The 22875-nt window shown below is 33.2% G+C and overlaps 1 pseudogene; it reads right to left on the bottom strand.

Annotated features, from left to right (window-relative positions):
* Nucleotides 1-19682: 19682 nt before the first annotated feature.
* LOC141494171 (nicotinamide phosphoribosyltransferase pseudogene) lies at nucleotides 19683-20846 on the bottom strand (annotated as a pseudogene).
* Nucleotides 20847-22875: the final 2029 nt, after the last annotated feature.

Here is a 22875-nt window from a genome sequence, read left to right as displayed (position 1 = left end):
TTTAAAATCCTCCTTTCCCATGAAGAAAATAAGAAAAGCAAAAGCCCTGTTTTAAGCATGGATATTCATGCAAAACTAATTAGCCCATGGACCATGTCCATTTTTATTATGCCTACTCATGAAAAATTAATATTTCTCCAATTATTTAAATACAATTATTACTTTATAAATTTGTTCATTAGTTCATATATTCAAAATAATTCTAGATAATATGAAAGTTGGGAATACATCAAATATTTGTCAGTGATATTTATGATAGTGATTTTTTCTAGTTAACTGTTTCTCCTCTAATTCCACTTGCACCATTTTTGCTCATTCATGTGCTTCACAATTGTTTGTAATGAAAATTGTACATTTCTTATGAGTTTTATCCACTGTTTAGTAAAGAAAACTCCTTTGTTGTAATAATCTTAAATAGCATCTCATCTCTTTTTTATTTGATATAACCTCCTTTATTTAGACCATATATTTTATGTCATTAAATATTAATCTAAACCTAATTTTAACATTATTTTTAATCCTTCCAAAATATTTTCCATCAAATAGTCCAATAATCATTTGATTTATTGAACACTATACTTTTGTCTTCAATAGCTTTGTTATGTCCCTTCATTCCTTGATATTTTTGACTATTTGTTGCTTCAGATGAATGTCATTTTATCCAATTAAATAAATAAGCTCCTAGTTACTTGACTGCCACAGAACTAGATCTATAAATGAATTTATGTATTGTCATTTTTATTATATTTATATAGCTAACCATGGACAATTTATATTTCTGTACTTATTTGCATCTTTGTTTTTGTGAAATAATGTGTGTATTTATGTATATATACTTGTTTATATATATATATATATATATATATATATATATATATATATAGTGGTTACATTTATTTAAGTCTGAAACATATCATGCAGTAACATTTTGTTTGTAGTTTTGAGCTCAAGGGCTGTTATATTTAGGAGAATATGCAAAGGGGAACAGAAGATATCTTTGTTCTAGAAAAAAATGTTTACTTGGCAAATTTGATCCTTGTGGTAATAATCCTCCTTCCCTTAGTTTCTTGATTACTCCCTCTCACCTTCTTTTATAATTAAAATCTAGTTTCCCCTTCTCATCCCTTTTTTAAAATTTCAATTTCCATATAAGACTTGCCTTCATTATCATAAACTTCAGGTTCTTTATCATGACCTCCTATTTAATTGATATCTGACTCATTTCAGACCATTTAGAACTACAGGAATGTTAATCTTCCTAATCCTTGACAGAATGTGACTTTTGCAAAGTTCTCTACTAGTGTTGACAGCATGATGAACTAATGTTATTCCCAAATCACCTATATTCTACTGGTCCCAAGGCATATTTAGCTTGAACTTCTTATTTGCCAATACTACTGGGTCCCAGGAGTAGCATTTGAACCGTGGTTTCAGTCTTTCTGACTCCAGGCCTAGAATTTTAATCCCTAGTGTATTCTGCCTCTGGTAATAGAAATACAGTGACTTAAACTATAAGAGGATAGTGCTAGCAAGTAAAGATTATGCCAGATATTCTTTAAGTAATAGACAAGAATTATGTATAATTACCATGTTAAATACTTAGATCAGATTGACAGCAATTTATTCTCTCTGTAGTTTCAATATTTTCCACAGTTTGCTTTAAAATATGTTTTCTTAGATTATAATAATCATTTCTGTTTAAATATAGCACTTTCATTATAAAATGCTTTATATACTTTATCAATCTTATTTTTTTAGGTTTTTGTAAGGCAAACAGGGTTAAGTGGCTTGCCTAAGGCCACACGGCTAGGTAATTATTAAGTGCCTTAGGTCGGATTTGAACTCAGGAACTCCTGACTCCAGGGCCGGTGCTCTATCCACTCTGCCACTTAGCCACCCCTACAAACTTTATCTTATTTGATAGTATAACAGTATATTAGTGAATTTGGATCACCTGAAGTACATGATCTTCAAAGATGGGCAAAAAGGTAGAAGGATGAAGGATCTTGAAGTCATGCCCTTTTGAAATTAGTAAATGGAAATGAGAATGTTTAACTTAAAGAGTAGACAGATGGGGGGCACATAATTATTTTCTTCTGGGAAGCTAGAAGGACCTGATTTCAAATATGATCTCAGACACTTAATAATAATTTACCTGTGTGACCTTAAACAAGTCACTTAACCCCATTGCCTTGCAAAAACCAAACCAAAACAAAACATGATTATTATCTTCAAATGTTTAAAGTAGAAGAAGGATTGGAATTGTTCTGTTGGTTCCTTATAAAACTGAAAATTGATTTTAATTCTATTTTTAAAATTAAATAAAGCTGGCATAAATTTAATATTCTTCCAGTTTAAATTAAATTTCTTATTTTTGTAATTCTACCTTCATTTACACAATAGAGAAATTTGTTTAAAGATCAAGTTTTCGTTTTGTGATTTACTTGATCCAGGACTCAATTCTATTGTGAATTGAATCTACACCTTTGTATGTACTTCCTTTGTAACTTCATGCTCCACTTTATTCCAATTCAAGTTGTTTCAATCAAAGCTTTGTACAGTAAACCTATATCTTTAGATAATAATTCTGTCACTGAGAATTATTCCCAACACCTAAGAATGACATAATGGAGAGGAGCTAAAATGATTCATTTCATCTCAAAGTTATAATATCTACCAATTGGGATTGTTAGGATGTAAAGATAGGTCCATAAGAAAAAGCCACACTGGGGTGGCTAGGTGGCACAGTGAATAGAGCACCGGCCTTGGAGTCAGGAGTACCTGGGTTCAAACCCGACCTCAGGCACTTAATAATTACCTAGCCCTGTGGCCTTGGGCAAGCTACTTAACCCCATTGCCTTTAAAAAAACTAAAAAGAAAAATTTTAAAAGAAAAGAAAAAGAAAAAGCCCCACTTAGAGCATTGAAGATTGTGCTTTGTCATTACACTGATTGTTTGAAAAGACCTTGTCATCTCTCACTAAAGCTCTTTATTTTTTAAAATTTATTTATTTATGTTCATTCATTTGTACATGCATATTTCCAAGTTATGATGTTTCCCTCCAGTCTCCCTTCTCACCCCCGCCCCCAGTAGGGAACAATCAGGTTAGTGTTTTACATACATATTTTGTTAAACATGTTTACAAATTAGTAATTTTTGTCATGAGGAATTAGAATTAAAGGAAAGAGATGCATTAGAGATAATTTTTATAAAGTGCTCATCACATTCTGTGGGGTTGGGTTTTTTTTTTCTGTGTATTTTGCTTGGTTTGGTTTGGTTTGTTTTTTCTTCCTCCATTTGGGGAAAATATAGATCATAACCAGTCAGATACAATTGTCTCTGGACTGTGCAGAGGTGCTGTTTCCATTAAGGTTGTTCATCTTATAATGTTGCTGTTGTGCATATTGTTCTTTGGGTTCTTCTCCCTTCCCTCAGCAGCAAATCCCATAAGTCATTACATGCTTCTCTAGAGTCTGACCACCTTTGGTTTCTTATAGAACAATAGTATTCTGTAGAATTCATGTTCCACAACTTGTTTAGCCATTCCCCAATTGATGAGCATCCCCTCAATATCCAATTCTTTGCCACTACAAAAAGAGCTGCTATGAATATTTTGGAATTTGGGGGGTTTTTCCCATTTTTTTTAATAATTTCTTCTGAATATAGGCCTAGAATTGGAATTGCTGAATCAAAAGGTATGAACAGTTTTATTGCTTTTTGGGCATAGCTCCATATTGCTCTCCAGAAAGGTTGGATCGGTTCACAACTCCGCCAGCAATGCATCAATGTTCCAATCCTCCCACAAGTCTCCAGCATTGATCATCTTCCTTTTTTCTCATCTGGGCTAATATAATAGCTTTAAGATGATACCTCATTGTTGTTTTAATTTGCATTTCTCTTATCAATGGTGATTCGGCTCATTTTTTCATATGATTATATATGGTTTTAAATTCTTCATTTGAAAACTGTTCACATTGGGGTAAGAATTGTGATCTTATAAATTTGATGCAATTTTCCATATATTTTAGAAATGAAACTTTTATCAGAACTCCTGTTTGTGAAGATTGTTTCCCAGCTTTCTGCTTTCCTTTTAATTTTGGCAACATTGATTTTATTAGTGTAAAACCTTTTAATTAAAAACCTTTTTAATTTAATATAGTCAAAATCATTCATTTTGCAGTTTATAATCAGCTCTTTTTCTTGTTTGATCATAAATTTATCCCTTTCCTATAGATCAGATAATTTTTTGTCTATTAATTTGTCAATGGTATTGCCCTTTAGTCTAAATCCTATACCCATTTTGACCTTATTTTTGTATAGGGTGTGAGATGTGCTTCTAGGCCTAGTTTTTGCCATATTATTTGCTGGTTTTCCCAACAACTTTTGTCAAATAGTGAGTTCTTAACCCATAGGCTGATGTCTCTTTATTTGTCAAACAGTAGATTGCTATAGTCATTTGCTGCAGTTCCTTTTAAATCTATCCTAATCCACTGCACTGGTCCATAACTCTACTTTTTTTTTTTGATTTTTGCAAGGCAAATAGGGTTAAGTGGCTTGCCCAAGGTCACACAGCTAGGTAATTATTAAATTATTAAGTGTCTGAGGCTAGATTTGAACTCAGGTACTCCTGAATCCAGGGCTGGTGCCCTATCTACTGTTCCACCTGGCCACCCCTACTTCTTAATCAGTACCAGGCTCTCTTGATGACTGCTGCTTTATAGTATAGTTTTAGATCAGGTAGAACTAGGCCACCTTCCTTTACATTTTTTTTTTATCAGTTCCCTTGCCTTTCTTTTCCTTCTGTTTCTCCAGATGAATTTTGTTACTATGTTTTCTATCTTGGTAAAGTAGTTATATGGTAGTTTGATTGCTTTGGCACTAAATATGTAACTTAATTTGGGTAGAATTGTCATTTTTATTATATTAACTTGACCTAATCATGCGCATTTGACATTTTTCCAATTATTTGGTTCTAACTTTATTTGGGTGAGGAGAGCATTATAATTATGTTCATACAGCTTCTGAGTTTGTCTTTGGAGGTAGATTCCCAGATATTTAATGCTATCTACAGTTATTTTAAATAGAATTTCTCTTTCTATTTCTTGCTCTTGGAATTTGTTGTTCATATATAGAAATGCTGATGATTTATGTGGGTTTATAGAGCCTGCAACTTTGCTGAATTTGTTGTTTCAAGGAGTTTTTTAGATGATTTTTCTCAGGCTCTCTAGGTATACCCTCATATCATCTGCAAAGAGGGAATGTTTTGCTTCTTCATTGCCAATTCTTTTTCCTTCAATTTCCTTTTCTTCTCTTATTGCTAACTGATAGCACTTGTAATACTATATTGAATAAGAATGATGATAATGGATATACTTGCTTCACCCCTGATTTTATTGGAAATGCTCCTAGTTCATTCCTATTATTAAAGATTTGCTGAATATCTTTCCTTGTTAATGCACTCAGCTTTTGCTCTAGGAATTTGGATGCTATGCCACTAGGTATATACATGTTTAGTAATTATATAGCTTCATTATCAATGGTGGCTTTTAAGAAGATATAACTTCCTTCCTTATCCCTTTCAATGAGGTTGATTTTTGCTTTTACTTTATCTGAAATTAGGATCGCTACCCCTGATTTTTTTTTTACTTCAGCTAAAGCATAATATGTTTTGCTCCAACCTTTTATCTTTACCCTGTGTATATGTCTCTGCTTCAAATATCTTTATTCTAAGCATCATATTGTAGGATTCTGTTTTTTAATCCATTCTGCTATCAGCTTTGATTTTATGGGACAATTCATCCCATTCACATTTGCAGTTATGATTACTAATTCTGCATTTCTCTCCATGCTATCTCTCTCCATTTATATTTCTCTTTCCTTTTCTCTTATTACTCCTTACCAAAACTTTTCTACCTTTCCCCTTTGACTTTTCTTTTAAAAATTTAACTATGTTTATTTTCACTTATACATTTCCTTCTTTTTCACCAGTCCATTTTTATCTTATCTTTCTCTTTCCCAGTGCCCCCTTCCCCAAAGATTAAGTTAGATTTTTAAACTCAAGTGTGAATATATCTTATTCCCTCACTGAACTAAATCTATTTAATAAAATTTATTCAGCATTCATATTCTTCCTTCTTTTCCTCTAAAATTATAAATTTTTGTGTCTTTTCCCTTGGTTTAATTTATCACTCTAATATTATTAATCAGGTGTCATCAATCACAGTTGATTATTTGATTGTTTGATAAACTCCTCTTGTTATCAAGATATCATTACAGATTGTTTACTTGATTGCTTGATAAGTAGAATCGACTCAAATTGAATCAAATTATAATTATAATAATTTTTTACCTTATCCCTTTTTGAAGTATCTTTCAAGGACATACAATCCTCCTCCTGAGCCAAATTATCATCCAAAACCATATCATTTCTTGGATTATTGGTTCCTCTCCTTCCAGGACAATTTTCTTTCACATTTTTCCTCACCCCATCACCAGGGTTCTTAATGCCTTATTATGTGAGGCAAGGTCTATTCTCTCTCCCAATTTACCTCCCCTCCCCATCCAGGGTACTTAACTTCTTGCTAATTGAAGCACCAGTTAAGTCAAACCCTTATCTAATTAACTGTGAGAATCTTCAAGATATCTAAGTACTGATAGATTCTGGTGTTCTCACCTGAGAACTTTTCAAATGATTGTAAGTTACAGAGATACTGACTCAGATCCACAGTTTATGATGCCCTCATTAGACAAGGTGCTTAGCACCTTGTGATTAAAGTAATTCAAAGAATAATGAGACTCCTAAGTTTACAGTTAAGACCCTTGCTTTTCTTCAGGGCTGTGTGTCTCAAACATAATCATGTGATCTTGGACCTCTACAATGGAGAGAAAAGATCCCATTTTACCCATATTCTATAGGTTCATTCTTTTCAATTATATTCTACCCTATAATTAATCTTACAGAACTAAAGTTCTAAAGAATTATAAGTGTTATATTTTCCCTTTTGGGTTCTACACAATTTCATAGTCTTGACCAATATTTGTTTTGTGTGTTTTGTTTTTTTATGGAACTTGAGTTGTGTATTTGGCAGTTGAATTCTTTGTTAAGTTCTGGTATTTGTATCAAGAAATTCGGGAAGCCATCTATTTCATTGAATATCCACCTGTTTCCCTTACATTTTATGATGAATTTTGCAGGGCAGCACATTCTGGGTTGTAATACAATGTCCTTTACTCTCCAAAATATGCTACTCCAGTTCTTCTGATCTTTGAGTGTTGAGGCTGATATGTCCTATGTGAGTCTTTTTTCCTTTCCTTTATATTTGAATTTCTTTCTTTTTGCTGCTTGTAATATTCTCTCCTTTAGTTGAACTTTATGGAATTTGGTCATTATAGTCCTTGGAATTTTTATACTGAGGTTTATTTCTGGAGGTGTCTATGAATTCTTTCAATGGTTATATTGTCTTCTTGTTGGTAAATTTGGATAGCTTTCCATTATAATTTCCTGTATGATGCTTTTCAGGTTCTTTTGTCAAGTCCAGGCTTTCTAATAGTCTGATGATTTGTAGATTATCTCTCCTGGATCTATTTTCCAGAGCATTTATTTTCCCTAAAATAATTTTACATTTTCTTCAATTTTTTCTGCCCTTTTATTTTGTTTGATGTAATTTTGTAATCTAGTAGATTCATTGGTTTCTATTTGTTCAATGCTAATGTTTAGAGTTTTATTTTCTTCTGTTAGCTTATGTGCTTCTTTTTTCCAATTGGCTATTGTTACTTTTAACAGAGTTGATTTCTTTGTTCATCTCATCACAATTTTCTTGCATGATTTTCATTTCTTTTTACCATTTTCTTTCTTTCTCTCTTCTTTGGTTTCTAAATTTTTTTCTTAAGCTCTTCAATGATCTTATATATTTGAGTCCAATTTATAGACTGTTTTGATACTTCCCCAGTTAGTGATTTTTCACTGCTTTCTTCTTCAGACATGAAATTGCTATCATCTCTGTAAAGTAGTTTTCTATAATGAGCACTCTTTTAGCTTTTCTGTTCACCTTTGTTGTTTTAGTCCTGTTCCTTGGGTGAAGGGTGTCCAGATCCAAGTTTTTATTTTGCTAGGACTGGGGTCTGATCCCTTGCTTATTGTTGTACAAGATGCTGCCTATGCAGGAGAGGTCTTGCCTTTGCAGAGATTTTTTTGTTTAGGTTTTTGCAAGGCAAATGGGGTTAAGTGGCTTTCCCAAGGCCACACAGCTAGGTTAAGTGTTTGCAGAGATTCTTATCATTCTTTATATCCAGGTTCCAATTTAACAGTGGCTTGTTCCCAATCCACACCTGTCTTTTACCCTGTTGTTCTCAGAGTTCAGATGTTTGGGGGGGGACTAAAATCCTTCCTGCTGGCTTGCTATCTATTTTTCTGGGACCTCTGCTATTGTTAAGTGTAGGGAACTGGATTACACTTTGATTAAAAACTTTCTGCTGGCTTTCCCTGCTCTCTTGCCTCCTGGACTTTACTTTCTCTTTTCCCCCCAAAAAGAAAGACCTTTACTGAAAATCCTCTGTGATGCCTACAGTTGAAAATTTCTTTGAATCTTCTCTTTTTCTTGGTGTGATCTGCTGTGAATGTTATAGTAGAGGCTTCATTTATCTTTGGTAGGGCAAATCTTGTAGAACATATCAGCTTGCACCACCATCTTGTCTCTGCCCCCAAAATCCTAAACCACTTTTTTAAATTGACAAGCCATTGATATATTTTATTGTTTACTGTTAGCCTAACAAACTGAACAAGTTCAGAGACTTGTCTCTCAGTTTACTTTTATATCATAACATTCCAAAGGGAAGAGAAAAAGGATGATAATAAATAAATTAATTTGCAGATTTGGTTTTATGACAGTTTAATGATCAGCAATTTATTTATTTAATTGGAGAAAAATAATATTCATGTGGTGACACAAATAGTAAAAATATGAAGGAAAATAATGGAGGAAGAAGGAAGGAGGGGATATAACAAAACTATTGAACATATAAGTTTGGTATTCAATAAACTTAAAGACTTCAATTATTGGATTAATGACTCCCTATTTTATAAAAAAGTCTTTAGAAAAGAATAAAAAATAATGTTGGAAAATAGAAACCTATCAACTCATTACAAAAATATATATCCTAAATAAAGGAGGTCATATCAGTAAAAAAGTGATGAGGGAAGATGCTACTTAAGATTATGATAAGAAGAGAAGATTCTTAACTAAACAAGAGAGAGACAGAGACATACAGAGATTCAGACAGAGAGAGAGAGAGAGAGAGAAAGAGACAGAGAGGGAGACAGAGAGAGAGAGAGAGGGAAAGATATCGTGTGTATTTTAAATGTGGAAGAAAGGAAAGAGAACTTCTCCTCTGGTTTCCCACATTCAAATGCATTTCCATGGTAGGTGTTGGACAAGGGTAGTACTTGGTGACTGATTTAACACCTGGCTCCAGGTATATTCCAATAAGCAAGCCACAGTGGGGCAGTCCTCCAAGGAAGGCCCAAGACAACACTCATTATTCATGGGTGATGCAAGGACTCACCCATTCTTTCTGTCCCAAGATGTATGACCTTCAAGCCCAATATGTCATTTGCTGGGGCTCAAGATAACTGTCAGAATTGCTTTAGCTTGACCAAGATCAGAGTGAAAAAAGGAATTCTATGCTTCAGAATGAGAAGAAAAACAGTTAACTGGGGGGAAAAACACTGTAGTAAATATCATTGATAAATAGTTGACATATTCCCAATTTATTTTGTAGTCTAGAGTTATTTTGACTATTTGAAATAAATATAACAAAACTATAAAATTACATATAAATAAAATCAGATTTAAATAATCAGAAAAATGTTCATTATTTATGCATAGACATAGTCAATATAATAAAAATGGACATGGCATATGCACTAATTTGTTTTGTATTATCTATTTTTAAAACAAGTCTTAACCAAGGTCAACCTTACTGTTTAAGTTCAAAGTGTCTTAGAATTTGATTTCCAACAAAAGAGCCAACACATAATGGAGAACACTTCCCACAGTACAGAAAACTTTTCAATACAAAAATATTGCAACGTTGTTCTGTGCACAAGAGTTCCCTTGATTCCAAGAAGACTACCTCAAGGAATATTTATTCTTCTTAAGTGGAGTTATTCTAGTAAATGACAAATGATCTCTCTTTTTATATGTTGTAGCAGGTATTCTGTTGTGAGTGGGAGTTGGAATTGTCTGTCAATCATCAAACATTTATTAATCATTTACTAAGTATAATCATACTGCTATATCATGGGTATAAAACTAATGAAAAGACAAAGACAACTTTTCTGCCCTCAAGGAACTCACATTTAAATTAAAAAAGTACTATGAAAAAAATAAATGGATGTGTGAGAGATATATGGATATAGATACAGATAGATATTTAAAAAGGAAAGAGAGAGAGATACTTAGTAAATGAAAGACCAATTCAGAGAAAACATACTAACAATTTACATGACCAATGATTGTTCCATATCTGTAATTCTTCAATTCTGTGACTGTATTACGAAAAATGGAACAGTCAGAAGAAGAATATGATCTGATCCGGACACTATGAAATCTACAATATAATTATTGATACCACTTAATTTGATCATGTTATATGTGTGCGTATAGGTATAAAACATATACACACATGTGTGTGTTTGTATACACACATCTATCTATGTGTACATTTTTGATTGATTGATTGGCTCTTCGAGTCTCATTGTAACAAGAACAATGATTCCTCATAGGTATGTGTTGTTGCTAAATAGCACAAAAGTTTTGACTTGCTCTTTTTATGCCCCTGTTTACGTATTCCAGATTGTTGATTGGTTGATTTTTGTACTTTGTTATCAAAGAAGACCTCAATGACATTATTATATTAGAGATGAGTTACAATGTGTGCTGCTGTGACTGATTAAACTATTACAAGCTTAGTATACTGTATCACATATCAGGCACAAATAGACCATGTGAAAACATGGGGTGGTTACTCTAAAATTATGTATCTCAATTTTCATTTGAAATGTTTCAATTCCACCTTCTTCATAGAACACAGCATCCTCTCTGATGAGGGCACACCATGCAATCCTGTGCCAGTGTCTACCATACAGCATAATCAATTCCAAAGTTCTTAAGAGAGAACTTCAAAGTTCTCCATAAAACAGTCTTTTTTACAAGTGTATGTGTGGCATTCAAACATCATGACTAGTCCATCTTAGTTGCTCTCCTTGTAAAAACATTTGAATATTTGACAGTTTAGCTCAAGAAAATATCTCATTGTCTTGTATCTTTCTTACTAGGTCTCATCATCACGATTTTCCTAAGACCATTTAAATAGAAGTGATTCAATTTCTCAGCATGGTCCTGGTAGACTGTCCAGGTTTCACAGGCATACATCAATGAAGTCAGCACAACTTCTCTGTAGACAGTTATTTTGGTAGTTAGTCTAATATCTCTTCTCTTTCAAATATTCCCCTTTTTTTTTGTTTTTTGCAAGGCAATGATGTTGAGTGACTTGTCCAAGGTCAACAACTAAGAAAGTAATATTTGAGGCTGGATTTGAACTCAGGTCCTCCTGAATCCAGGATTGGTGCTCTTACCACTGAGCTACCCAGCAGCCCCTCACACTTTCTTTCAGAGCCTCCCAAATACTATGCTAGCTCTGGCAATGAGTATATTAATATTGTTATCAATGTGTACTGCTCTGGAAAGTTCATTGCCAAGGTAAGTGAACTTATCCACAGTATTCAATACTTCTCCATTTGCTCTAGTCTATAGTTCCACTTATGGATAGTTTGGTGCTGACTGATGGAACATCTTTGTTCTTGTTGGTAATTTTTAATACAATTAGTTAGCACACAGTTAGCCTAAGAAGTAGAGAACTGATCCATACTTTATTGCATCTCAGTTTCAGAGCCTATAAGCAGAAGATCATGCATCAGCATTCCCTCCACTCATAGTCTTTTAAAGTTGATGAATTTAATAGTAATCTGATAGTTGACCTTCGTTTTCATTATCAGTGAAGGCATTTGATAACATGGATGAAAACATCATGTTATAAAGCATGGGAGCCAGAACACAGACTTCCTTCACTCTATTAGAGACCAGGAAATCACAAGAGAATTGTCTACTATCGAGGCACATCTTCATGAAATTAACATAAATACTGATGGATACTCTGGACAACCAAATTTTGACATTATTTTTCATAAACCATCATGACTGACAGTATCAAAAGCCTTTGTCAGATCTACAAATCTATGCCAGGTAGTATACAGACCTCTCTTTTATTTAACAAAGTATGGATTGAGTCTCTGCTGCTTGTGCTAATTTTAGTCTAACAAGTAACACCAAGACACCATCCATATATGGAATCATCCATTACAGCAAATGGAGTTTTGAGTACTGTAGACAAATTCACTTACCTTGAAAGTATCCTTTCCAGGGAAATACATATTGACAATTAGGTTGACAAATGCATTCCTAGAGCTAGCTCAGTATTTGGTAGATTCCCAAAGAAAATGTGGGATAGTGGATAAAGCACTGGCCTTGGAGTCAGGAGTACCTGGGTTCAAATCCGATCTCAGATACTTAATACCTAGCTGTGTGGCCTTGGGCAAGCCACTTAACCCCATTTGCCTTGCAAAACCTAAAAAATAAAATAAATAAATAAATAAATAAAATGTGGGAGAGAAGAGGCTGTAGAATAACTACCGAATTGCAAGTCTACAGAGCCATAGTGCTGACCTCATTGCTATATGCCTGTGAAACCTGGACAATCTACCAGCACCATGTTAGCAAATGGTATCGCTTCCATTTAAATTGTCTTAAGAAAGATTCTGAAGATCACCTGGCAGGAGAAGATATCAGTTACAGGTCTTTTCTCAAAGTAAACTGTTAAGCATTCTGACATTCCTACAGAGAGCACAACTACAATTAGCTGGGCACACTGTTAGAATGCCAGACTGCATTTGTCAAAAAGATGAATTTATGGAGAATTCACATAGGACAAATGTTCACAAGGGAATCAGGAAGAAACAATACTGGGAAACCTTGAAGGACTTTCTTAAGAACTTTGAAATTGATTGTAAAGCATGGGAGATACTGCATAAGACCAACAGAAATGAGGCAGCTCAGGGGAAATGTGATATATTTAAGTTTAGAGTAAGCACCCCAGGTGTTCACATGAACTATTTGAGCCCAATCTGTGATAGAGCATTCCAAGCTGGTGTTGGTCTGATTGGTCATAGTTGGACACACTGTAATTTGACTAAAACATAGTGATGTAACTTTGTTCTTCTTTGATAATGAAGGATAAGTACCAACCAACCAACCAATTTGGACAGGTCCAGGTTTCATATATATAATTTTAGTTTGATAGATTAGATAACTAACTAGCTAGCTAGTTAGATAGATAGGTAGATTGTCTCTGTTGCAATTACAGTTAAAATAGTTAAGAAAAATTTCAGAGAAATCATTATTCAACAATTTACCTGATAAACCAGGATTTTGCACAGCCCATGGGAAGCCTTCAGGGCTTCACAAAGAGATGGAGGCAAAAAAAAGCTATACAAACAATTTATTAGAGCACCTTACTCATTCTTTTGGAGAATATTTTCTTTCATGACATCCACTTTAGTACTATCTCCCCAAGCTAACTGCACTCTACTGGCCTCTTTTTATGTTGCTACTTTCTTTCTACATCTATTTTGGTGTGATGGTTTTGCATTTCTACTTTGGATTATGTGTGTGCATCAGCATGACTTAAATGCACTTTGCTAATACTTGCATTTGCTGACATTCAAAGCATAATATTTACAGAAGTTTGTTATTTACTTAATTGAGAGATCATTTTGAATGATTAGATTAAAATGAATAGGATTTCTTCATTTGAAAAAAGTAAGATAATGATTTTCTGGTATATCACAAACCAATTGAGGTTCAGAATGTACAATTGATATTTTTTTAAAAAAACAAATTTATACATTTCAAAATGAAGTGCACCTAGATCTTTCTCTGTAGTTCACCTCTTTTAAAGAAAAGTATTTGGATTTTGGAAGTTGAAGTTTTCCTTCCCCACAGAGAATCAATAAATACCAATAAGCTGTTCTCCAATGGTTATCTCCTAGACTCAATTCCTTATAAGGATAAAATAAGTCAAAGCAAGTTTTAGAAATATCTACTACTTTTTTTCCTTACAATGAAAATACTGCCTTTTCTAACCTCCTTCCCCTTTCCTCTTCCTTCCTTCCACCTTCCCCCACCCCCTTGCCTCCTCAAACCACCCAAGCAGTACTCTAGTCATAAAAGGCTCTGCTATCTCTACATAAGATACCTAGTGGAAATTTTCTTACCCTTAAGGAAGGAAAAGGAGATCTTGAAGAATGTGGTCATGATGTGGTCATGATCTCCACACTGCCTTCTAAAATGGAAATTTGACAAAAAGCTGAAGGCACTGCAATACCAGTACAACATTGCCTCCTCCTTGCTTCTTCTGACACCAAGAACATCTATCCAGATCTCTTAAGCTATGGTTAAATGTTATCTAATATTTGAAAGATGACAGATATCACAAATGGACTATGCCTGGAGATGGAGTGGAAGATCATCGAAGACAGAATTCACCCCTGATGATTCACTCATTGGTGAAAATAACCTTGCAGAAAGTCCTGGACATGAAGGAATTGATACCACTGTAATCACTGAAGTTACTATGGCAATAAACTATCATCTTCAAGAAATTAATTTCATAAAAGAGTGCTACAAAAAGTACAACAAAGGCTTTATGAAATCAATAAAAGATAGTCTTAAAGAACACAAGCCAGAGAGAGTAAATCCTTTTTATCATAGGAGGTACAGAACAAGTAAAACATATCCTTGATAATTAAAAAAAAAGAAGAAAAAAAGAGCTATCAGTTCTTCATAGGGGAAAAACATAAATACAAATGGATTGGTGGCTCTCTTGAACTTTTGTGAGGATGGTATTACTCTACATATGATTTTCTTTAAGGATGGTTTAGAAATAGAAAAATCTTGATATTCAATTATTTTGAATCATCTGTCTTTACAACCAATGGCTGCTTTTTTGTTACCTACACAACACCAGGACTTATACAAATTTGGACTGATATTTTGAGCTTTATTCATTTATTTGTAACCTTTATTTATTTGGAGTGGAGGCACTGTTTTTAAAAACATTTCATGCAGGTTGTCTAAAATTTTCAAAAAAGCATTCAACTTCTCCCCTGTGTTCTAGGGAAAAAAAGAAAGCAAAGACTGATTTAAAGATAGATAGTATGTCTAAGTAGGAGTAAACTACTTTTTTAAAAAATGTAAATAGTTCTAGGAATTTGATAGGTGTTCAAGTTAAATGAGAAGCAAGCATTTATTAAGTTCCTACTAGGAGGTGACAGGAACTAGGAATATGGTCTAGACCTGTGATTGCATTGCTATTAGTAATTCCTGGAAGAGTAAGCCCTTTTTATCAATATAGGTAAGTATCTTCTCTAAAAGTTAGAGCCTTAGAGAGTTTCCTAATGCACAAAATGATTGGTAATTGCCTAGACATTAAGTGTTAGAGGAAAGATTTGAACTTTCATTTTTCTGGCTTTGAGGACAACTCTTTAACCATGAAAAGATATTGCCTCTTTATCTAAAATAAGATATGTGTGAGTGTGTGTGTGTGTGTGTGTGTGTGTGTTTGTGTGTGTGTGTGTGGTAAGATTGCTTAGGGAAACTCCTTATAAACTTGATGAATTCTCCCACTCAGTCTGCTATCATATGACATTGACCTTAATTATAAGGGTATCTCTATCTGTGGTAGAAATTAAAGGAAACAGAAACCCTTCAGATTGTTCAGCTTGTGACTGCATTTTCCTTGAAGATGACTGGTAAGTTCTGAGAGGTAGGAAGATAATCAACATTTTTCATGTGAGTCATCAATACTCTCTGGTTTATCAACTGTGAAATTTATTTTTGACATTGTGAAATAACTCAATTATTTTTTTATGTTTTCTTTTTCCTTATATTTCCTTAACTAAATGGATCAAAGGGGGGAAAGAGAAGGTCATTTCTTCATGTCTTCCTCAACTAAGATTATAGACAATTTCCTAGAAAAACCTATTGAGGGGTGGCTAGGTGGCATAGTGGATAAAGCACCGGCCCTGGAGTCAGGAGTACCTGGGTTCAAATCCGGTCTCAGACACTTAATAATTACCCAGCTGTGTGGCCTTGGGCAAGCCACTTAACCCTGTTTACCTTGCAAAAACATAAAAGAAAATCTATTGAGAATGTTCCAGAATCTCTAATTCATAGCTAACTTCTGCCTTTTATTTCTTCTTTGAAGTACAGGTCAGAGAATAAATAAGTTCTTCTGAATTAACCTTTATTTTATTTCTAGAATTCCCAAAATTTTAATATTTATTTAACTTAATTCAGAATCAGTCACTCTGAGGACAAAGATTTTCTCAATGATATGACTGTTGAGAAGAAAAAGACCAATGTGTCTTCCATAGCTGAAAGACTAGAACCAAGTTTCCATGAGATACTGAGAAAGTGCTAATCTTAGATGAATTAAAAAAATTCTCTTTTATACTTTCCTACATGTCTTTCCCATCCATGAAAATTTTAATGGCCTATTGAGAACTTTGTGTTTCATATTGGTTCTTTATATAATAGGTATTTTCTTTCCTATACCTCAAATCCATATTGCACTAAATTCCTATTACCCCAAATTGTTAAAATCTAATCTTGAGCCATTCCTAAACTAGAGATTTTTCTAGAGAAATCTGGATATGAGATAATGAGAGAAACTGATCATATGACTCTAGGAGGAAACACAGTACATATGATTACAGGGTCCTCTGAGGGCACAAGTCTGATGTCAGACAAACAAACAAACATATATGCAGTAACTTCCAAAGGGAGCCTGAAAAAAACCCTGATGAAAAATTTGAGAAGAGAAATCACTTAGAACTTGACAGGTCATAGAAGATTTCTGACATGTGAACTAAGCCTTGAAGAAAATTAAAAATTCATCAGAGGAGAGGATGCTTTAGGCTTCACAATTATGGGTGGAAGGGAAGTAATAAGGAGTTAGTTTGAATGCAAAAAAAAAGAGAGAATAAGGAATAAGAATAGATTTAAATCATTGGAGGTATAAGAAATATATCATAGGATGTGAGAGGTGGAATGAATCATATTATAAAACTCCATCATAAAAATGTCATCTGGTCATCTGGTACATGGGTGCTAGAAGTGGAAATCTGAGGAAATGGAAAGTTTCTTGCAATGATTAAAATATGCAGATGATCAAAATGGATAAATTTGTTTTCCTGAAGTTATAAGGGCCTTGTTGAATATAACTTTTTCTGTCAAATTCTGTCTCTCATAATTACAAGTTATGTGACCATGGGCAAGTCAGTTAACCTTTGAGCATGTCAGCTTCATCAGTTGTAAAATGGGAGAAATTATATCTGAAATATGTTTCAGGCAGGGTTATTATGAGTCCTAAATAAAATAATACATTTTATATTATTTGAATAGATTGAGACCCTTTAAATACAATTACTGATGATCATCATGTATGAATTTATACTAGCTAGTAAAATGTCTATCACCTTCAAAAGAATTAATTTCAGAATGTACTACCTGATTAATAATCTTTCTGAGAATCGACCATTTTGTTATATGGCATTTTGACAAGACAAGCAACTTAAAGATTTTCAATATTAAAAATTTCAAAATTATAATATTTTTGCTAATTGTTTTCTAAACTATTCTTCTAAATGTCAAGCTATAATGAGATATAATTTAAAATTTTAGCCCTTTTTCCAAAATGAAAGACAATTTCAATGTGAACATTAGCTTTTTCCTCTCCTCTAAAATTCAAGGCACATTATTTTAAATACAAGACTGGTCAAACTAGAGCAAAATAAAAAGACTCTAGAGCTATTCAGTCTAATATATGCTGAGATTATCTTAATTTGAATCAGTTCAAAATTACTTTTTAACCAAATTAACTTTTGCTATTAGTTAAGATTTCATTATGTGAGAACTTACTGTTGGCTAATGTTTTCGCAAGTAATCTACTTTCAAATAATAATACACTTATATGACATTATATTGTTGTATTATTTATTTCTTTGAAAATTTGATAAAATATATTTAGCATTCCTTTTGAAAAAAGGAAGAAAAATCCTAAAGCAAAATAGAAAAGTAAAAATGAAATCAAAATAGTGCACTATCTTATCCAATCATTCAGATTGAAATTATATTATCAATAAAATTTGCAAAAATAAACCCAGAAGTGGAAAATATTTTAAAATATACCACTTACTCATTTATCAATATTTTACATATTTATGTAAATATTGTACAGTGTAAGAGGAATTTTCTTAAAAACATTGTCTCTAAAATCTTGAAGTGCATATTAGATCCATAGACATTATCTGACATGAAAATTGAAATATTATTTCATTTTAGATCTGGCATTTCACTTCTGTACCTTACACCATTAGGAAAATATTGGTTCTGTGTATAGTGCCTAAACATTCCAGTTAAATTATAATTGTCTTTTATGTAGTACAGTTCATGAATTTTGCATGCAGCAGTGAAGTCATTAATACTATAGGATCTAGTCCTGATTTAATCTTCAAATGATAAAATAGCACAAACAACTTTGTTAAGGCAATATTTTATTTGCTGATTCATAAAAAAGGTAATGAACTTTTTCTTCAAATAGTTCGTTGAAAGTCTGTGCTCATAAAAAATTGAAAGAAAGTTACATTTCTGAAATTTTAAATATATCTTATACAATACTGTTTATACAAAAATATAAGTTTAAAATATAAACCTAAAGTAATCATGACAACTGTTTTATAAGATATTTTTATATATCAAAAGTCTTTCACTTCTCTTTTATTAGTGGAAAAGATCAATAATATATTGAATTACTATTTATTGGTAAATGATGCTAACACTTTTATATCAGTATTAAATCTTTTATGCAGTTAGGTGCTATTTTCCAATTTGTGATCTTCTAAAGACTAGCAGAAAGTAAAATAAAACTGTCTATTATATGTCCACAATTCAACAAATAATTTGACTATGAGTCATAAAACACGTAAATGTCACACACAGATCTGTACAATGGTATTTATGCATTACACTCACTCATGCTAGCTTGCACACAATGTGAAAGAGGAAATCTGAATCAGATATCATTTTCAATTCACTACTCAACTTAGAACTTTTCTGTATTTTATCCAATGAAAAGCTTTTTTTGTCACCTTATCATTCAAGGCAGTAAGAAAAAGAGCATGACCGCATAATTCAAAATGTCATTTTTCGTCCTCAAGAAGTGGAAAATAGCCACCCATTTTTTGACCTTTGTTGGAATCAGCATCTGGATCCCAAAAGATATTAATTCCAAGGTCATTGATAACCACATACTGTATTTGAAAGAACAATTCAAAAGATCTCATTAATCTTTGTAACAAAGCTCTACCAGAACCAAAGGAAATTTTTTTTTAGGTTTTTGCAAGGCAATGGGATTAAGTGACTTGCCCAAGGCCTCACTACTAGGTAATTATTAAGTGACTGAGGCAGGATTTGAACTCAGGTACTCCTGACTCCAGGGCTGGTGCTCTATTCACTGCGCCACCTAGCTGCCCCGAAGGAAATATTATTAATGGTCCATTTTTTCCTTTATGCCTTCAAAAATCTCTTGTAAAGTGTTGATAAAAACTCCATCTCCCTGAATAATTCTGAGATAAATTGGCAGCAATTTATAGCTGCCTGAGTTTTCAGTAATTAGAAACTTCTTACCTAGAATGTCCAAAATGAGTAAATTTCATTTTGAAGTTATAAGGGGCCCACTAACACAGTGTCAAGAGAATTTCAAGCATTTGATCTAATTATTAGTATTCCTTGAGACAATTAAACGTCTTAAATCTTCATCCCAGATATTCTGACATGCATTACAAATGCCATAGCTAATACTGACCATAGACACAGACACTGATGAAAACTATGTACTATATGTTCAAAGGCATCACTTTTGTGATCTTTACCCCAGGCTGTTATGACATGGTACTATGTTCTACAACCAGATCAGAATATTTAGGCACAGGGTTTTTGTTGAATGATATTTTTTAATTAAAGTAACTCCTGCTAACGTATCAGTCCCCTTGAAGTTAACCAAATGAGCAGATGCTCCTGTACCAGATGTCTTTTGTGAAGAGACTCCTTTGTAGCCAATTTGTGCTCCAGGACATCTAGGTTACCAGATGTTTCCATCAAAAACTTTGCCAAAATTTTCTTCTGCTCTCTGGAATTTGTAGTTACTGTGACTGGATATAAGGATTAAAAGTGGATAGGCAATGCAATCTGTAAGACAGTAGCATTCTGGATCTGTGTTTTTCACTGTGAAAAGAACATTTCATCTGATTATAACAGAATCATCAGAAACTGCTTTAACTTCTATAGGAAGAGGGTCATTATAGTTCTCAAAATATAATCCCAATCCTTTTTACTAAGAACACCATTTTGAAAATGCTCTCTGTAAACATCTTAGACTTGGTGAATTTTTAATTTGGTCACCACTTTGCCTGTTATTTATCAAGAATACACCCATAAGACTCAGTTTCCTTTTATCTTCTCTTCTTTACTTTATAATTTTCCATATTGTTTTCAAGGCATTCACAGTAAAACAAATTCCACTTTTGTTAGGTGAATATTTGTATAGTGAGCAAATTTGTAGGAATCAGTGGTGAGAATGATGTTGAATTTGACATTGGCAGAATAATTCATCTGAGGTGGTGGTCATGTGGGGGGAAAAATGAGCCTACATCTCTTCAGTGTTTCAAGGAAGGGGTAAAAAAATCAATGAGGTTTTATTAAAGACCTTCTAAATGACAGATGTTATGCCAAGTGTTGAAAGTACAACTAAAAAAATGAAATGTTTTATAACCTATAGGATCATATATTTGTTTGAGGGAGATATCATATGCCTATATATTTATATAAAAATACTTACACGGCAATTATTTTTTGGGTGTGAATGAACTTACTGATGCTTGGGTTAAGAAAATTTTCATATAGGTAGTATCACTTGTACTAAGATTTGAAGAAAATGAAGGATTCTAAGGTAGGGATGAGTGGAGTGGATTTTATGCATGGGCTGTGTAAAGCTACAAATATCAGAGATGATGTGTTGTAAGTGAGCAAGGGCAAGAAGGGCCAATTTGAATAGACTGCAGAGTTAATGAAGGTATTTGGAAAGTTAGGTTGGTGCCAAGTTGTAAAAGGTTTTCAGTCCCAAGAGAGTCATTTGTATTTGATCCTAGAGATATAGGAACTGTAATTTATTGAACTCAAAAATGACTTAATCAGACTCATGTCTTAGGAAAATAACCCTGGCCAATAAATGAAAATCATAATGTAAAGGAGAAATTTGAAGCATGGAGGTAAATTAGGAGTCCATAACCTAAAATAATGCACTGGAAATAAGACAAGAGGCTCAGAAAGGAACTAAGGTATTTACTGATATCCTCATGTGTCAAGAGATATAGGGGTGATGGGTGGGTTAGGTAGATCTCTTTATAATAAACATTCATGGTACAGAGCATGGATAAATATAGCTTGGTTGTAGTTGATATCATTGGAGTGAATATAATGATTAGGTAGAATTACTTAGCAGTTGTCCCATGATCTTTATAAAACCCTTGTTATTGCAAATAACAATATATTCACAATAGCAGCCTACATGTTTAAGCAATATTATTGTCACTTTATAGTTCAGAAAACAAAACTGAAAGAGACTAACTGTTGTGCCTAGAATCCTATAACTAGTAGCATTCTAAACAGAATTTGAATTCAAATCTTTTGAATTCCCTGTCAAAACTCTATGTACTATGCTACTAATTACCTAATTCTATATCCAGAAGCGATGTGAGAATGTCTGAGCCTTTAGCTACTTAGAGGGAAAAAAAAAACAAAAAAAACCAAAAAAAAACCCTTCACTGGCTGAACCCTCTAATTCATTTAGAGCAGCCTCCTCTGTTCCCTGATTTCCCTTTGAGTTTTTTTTTTTTGTTGTTTTGGTTAGCTTGAAAACACCTTCCCCACCCCACCCCTAATACACATACACATTATCTACCCACCTCCACACAGAATACCTGGTATTTCTGGAAACTCCAGGAGGATTACCGTTTCCTATTCCAGAAGTTTTATCTAAAAGAGCCTGAAGCCTCAAAATATGCATAAGTGAAATTGTCCTCATTCTGCCTAAATCTGGAGGCATTTCATTCATTCTCACCTCCTAGTACAATTCTTGACAAGCATAACCAGGAACGAATGGAGTCCAAAAAATATTCTATAAATTTTTGAAATGATTGGTGGTTATTATCAATTAATTTCTTTAAAAAATTGCAAGAATGTTCCAGAAATTTTATGATTACCCCCCAAAGAATAGTTAATTTTCTAATACCATGTCTAACTTTGAAATTCTAGAAGACACCTAGCAGAAAACGATCAAGTTCAAAGAGTTCATCTCATTCATATTCACATAGGATTATTAACAACATATTTCTCTTTATTCCATAGGCTTCTGTTTTTTCTTCTACTCTTTTTTTCCTTGTTCCTCCTCAAAAGTCTGTTTTGTTTCTGACCACCAGCTAACAGTCTAATTTCCCTTTTATCATCTATTTCCTCCTCTTTTTCATATTCCCCTCTTCTATTTTGCTGTTAGGCAAGAGATGTTAGGCAACTATGTATGCATGTGCATATTGTTTGTATCTGCACACACACACACACACACATATATATATATATATATATA

The sequence above is a fragment of the Macrotis lagotis genome, chromosome 7 (genome assembly GCF_037893015.1).
Source record: "Macrotis lagotis isolate mMagLag1 chromosome 7, bilby.v1.9.chrom.fasta, whole genome shotgun sequence".
In the NCBI taxonomy this organism is placed as follows: domain Eukaryota; kingdom Metazoa; phylum Chordata; class Mammalia; order Peramelemorphia; family Peramelidae; genus Macrotis; species Macrotis lagotis.
This window is presented reverse-complemented; position numbering and strand designations above follow the sequence as displayed.